The following is a 4,383-nucleotide window of genomic DNA, read 5'->3' on the forward strand; positions in this document are numbered from 1 at the left end:
ACCTGCTCGCACAAGCACTTTTTTTCTATGCAAGTATTTTCTATCTAACATTCATACTCCAGTGGATGCATTGGAGAGCAACTTGATGTTGCCCATGAATATTTGGCATGCAGACCTGCGGATTAGTCGGTGACCTCCTGAGTTACAGCCACACCGAGATTGAGAGAGACAGTATTTGAAACTGTAAGAATGACAACAGGCAGTTTAAGCTACAGCGTCTCTACAGCTGATGGACATTTCTTTTATAAAACAGCAGCTCGGAGTTCATTTGGCTGATATAGTTTTGTGGTACGAACGTAATATGCAAATTATATTAAAAAAATGTCTGAACAGGAAATAACCTGAAAATGCCTTGTGACTCACAACAAAAATATTAAAAAAAAAATCTTAGCAATGAGGAATCAGGAAGATCTAAAACAAACAAAACAAGTCAAACCACATACTCACAGCAGAATGAAGTCCCTGACAGGAACACACTCCACCAGCTATTGTTCCTTTGGGAAGGTCAGGAAGAACTCTGATTTCTCAGAAATAGTCTGAGCTTTATGCTGCAGCTTTAACCAGGAGGGAAAACCAGAGAAAAGAAATTTACAAACAGAGCAGCTGGTTTCACACTCAGGACCTTCCACATGTTAGAAAACATGGACGTGCACTAACAACGATGGACACAAATAAATCTGTGAGAGCAAGTTGAGGTTATTCATGTTACTAAGACTGTATTTAAGGAACACCAATTAAATTATATGTGTGAAGTATTTACTTATAAAGTATTGTTGAATTAGTTCTTAAATATATTTCAGTTCTTACTATGTTTCAACTGCTTCAGAAAATGATTCATATAAAATTTCACCTATTGAGCTTCTCTCGGCCCTTTGAGGTGGAAACATTTTAAAGTAACATTATTGCATGGGCTGCATGTGTATCCTGTTGGTTTGTAACAATTCTGAAATTGAACGTCTGCGATATCGTTCCACCACCGTGACTCCCACAGAGCTGTTAATGACCAGTTACAGAAGCTTCTCTGGTGAAACCTGCAGATTTAGTTCCTCCAAAAACAAAACTGGAAATATTCAGAACAATAAATTTGATGCAGTCTGGTCTCTGGTAAAAACAGTTTCTTCAATGACAACATATTTAACATAAAAACAAAACAAACATAAAACAAACCTGATGGAACTCAAACTTGAATTAACAGCCAGCATAAAAAGTGAGTTTTAAACGCGATTTGAAACGCTGTATAGACTCTTAAGTACAAATATTGAGTGGCAGATGTTCCAGAGTCTCAGCGCTGCAGCTGTGAAGGCCCCATCTCCTTTATTGGGCTGTACTAAGATCTCAGTGCTCTATTGCGGTTATATGTGTTGAGGAATTTGCTTAAGTAACTGCTCGCCATATCATTTAAAACTTTGAAAGTAAGTAAAAGCATCTTAAAATCAATACAATATTTTACAGGGAGCCAGTGTAAATTTGCTAAAACTGGAGTGATGAGTTCAGACTTTCTAACACCTGTTGGAAGACATGCAGCAGCATTTGGGGCGAACTGCAAGTGATGGAGAGATGAGTGTTAAAGACCAAAGTAGAGAGAATTGCAGTAGTCCAGTCTAGAGGTGATGAAGTCATAAATGTTTTACTAGGTCTTTAGGAGGAAGATGAGGCTTCGCTTTGGCAATTTCACATAACTGATACAAACTGATTTCGACAACTGTGGACACTTGTTTCTCTAATTTGAAGATCTATCTAAAAACACTCTGAGATTTCTTACAGTGTGGAAGTGATGACAAGCAAGAGGACCGAGCGTATCAGTTAACTTATCCAAAGGGGCATCACTTCCACAAACAATAACTTCAGTCTTATTTTCGTTTAGGGTGAGAAAGGTCTGTTAACTGTCTACATGATGTTAAAGGCCGGTTAAGCAAAGGCTGCACTGGGACAGAGACATCCATCAGTATTATAAGGTCTTAAATGGTCGATTGCTTCCTTTAAGACTGAAAAATTCCCAGGCTCAAACTGCAGAAAAACAGCAGAGAACTTAGAAGGCAGATCAAGGTCTAACTCTGCCTGTGAATGTGGAGACCTTAAAGATGAGATTTTGATAAATGGAAAATGGACTGGTTCTTTTATAGCACTTTTCTACTCTATCATGTGCACTCAAAGCGCTTTACAGAACTCGTACATTCATCCAATCACTCCCATTTGCACAAGCACTTTTTCCTAAGCTGTTAGCTAGTGCTTCTTAACTAACATTCACACACACATTCATGCTCTGATGGATGCATCGGTAGGCAACTTGGGTTAGTAGTAGTTAGTTAGTAACAGCTGACTCTGTTGTGTTTTCAGTGGCCATGAGTACCATTCACAGAAGGTTCAATTCAATTTTATTTATATAGCGTCAAATCACAACAACAGTCACGTGACTGTTGTTGTGATTTGACAAAGTGAGATTATTTGAAAAAGCTGATGAAGGTAAATGATTTTTAGTAAGAAAATTAAAGGTTTCAACTGTTTTCTGTTATAAGAAAAAAAATACTGACTTGATATGAATACTGATTAAGCGTTTATTCAAAAGATAACTACAGTCAGAAAGCAAATAAAATATGTAACCACAGTACTCACTGCACACAGGAGTTGGTCTCTCAGGTTGTTCTGCCTCTGACGTCTCTGTAAGGAACAAACTTTGCCCGCCTTTGGCTTTTATAGGACATACAGAGAGGAGGGACTGATTTCTCAGGAATGTGTGACCTGCTTCCTCTGTAAACAGGGAGAACCACAAGTCACACTTGTTATACAGGATTTACAAAAAGGAAAGAAAAAGACTTTTGAGAACAGCTTAAGCACCCACACTGTGTTATTGCAGTTTAAATTTATTCATGCTTAGTTCATACATATACATGTCTCATTCTTGAAACTTTCTCATACTCTTTTCAATTTAAAGTTCAGTTTTATATGAATATACACACATGTATTTGCTGTTTTAGACTTGTAACTTTAACTTTTTAATTTTGAACGAGGAAAGATTTATTTGAAATCCTGAGCTGCTGCAACACTTGAATTTTAGCCTGTAGGTGTGAATAGACTGTGGAGTCCTGGACCAATGAGCTCGTCTATGTTCTGCCATCTGTTTTTGCAAGAGGTTGTTTGTACACTACATTACTCTGTGTCAGGGGACCAGTGTTCCAAATTAACTGGTGATGTTCACACAGATGTGTCGCAGACTTTTCAGGAGCCCTACTGACTGATCTGTGACATTTGTGAGGTTGATTTAAACACGGTCTGCATTCTTCTTTCTCTTGACCAATAAAATATTAAGAACTTTCTGGAGTTTACCCGGTGATATCCCCATGTTGTGGAATGTTTTTATGGCATATATACCTGTATACACTGGACATATACTCACATATACACTATGTAATTATAAATACTCGTATACACTATATACACCTACACCGGAGTGTTTATATAATGGAACCACTGTGATATGCATCTAACCTAAATCTTCAAATCACAAGACCCATATATTTAGGTCAAATATTATTTACAAATATATTAATAAAGTCTGTGCCACTTGTTGTATGAGCACCTGTTGATCAGTACTGTTTGAAATGTAGTTGTTAGGGTCAATAAGTAACCTCTGATCATATTATGGCCAACGGTGACAAGTCCAAGCATAGGGTTTGTGAGATTATTCTGTTACCTTATATATGTAATCAAAGTAGTTGAGGTATGATACTGCTGTAGATCATATTATACCCTTTAACATAGAGTGTGTGATCAGTATGTAGTTTTAGTTTGCATTATACTTCTGACTTAAAAAGAGTGTGAAAATCATTAGATCTATTGGATTGACCTGTATTTCTCGACACTGTTGAATGTGTTACACTGTTTCTTGACATGTTATACTGCTGAATCATGAAGAGAATGTTGTGTGCAGAGGACCTTGTGCAGATAATAGAAGAAACAGACCACATTCCACACCCCCACCTTTCAGAAGAGCAGAAAGACAGGGAGCCGAGGTCATAACTTAGGCACCGTAAGAGAGAAAGAATGTAATGTTTAGGCTTTTACGACTAGGTGGGGGCCGCTAGAGACTATAAGAAGCTGTGTAACCCGTCACCATTTTGAGACTCGCTGTGACCCTCTGCAGGCAGGTCTCCCCATCATGATGGTTCTAATGCTCATAAGTGTTGAATTGTATGGAAATAAATGATTGTTGATTGAGCATTTATACACTGAGTACTGTCCTTCCTTCAGCCCCAAGATTAAAAGAATTGGGAGATTTCAACAACTTGGTGCCGTGTGACCTGGATCTTTGGTGTGCTGAGGAGGAGCAGATTTGGCCTTTGGTGAGATCGTGAGGCGAGGTGAACAGAGGACCGGTCCAAAAAT

Source organism: Rhamphochromis longiceps, linkage group LG18, assembly GCF_057381845.1.
Source record: "Rhamphochromis longiceps isolate RC_006_pf linkage group LG18, R_longiceps_female_GT1.1, whole genome shotgun sequence".
NCBI lineage: Eukaryota > Metazoa > Chordata > Actinopteri > Cichliformes > Cichlidae > Rhamphochromis > Rhamphochromis longiceps.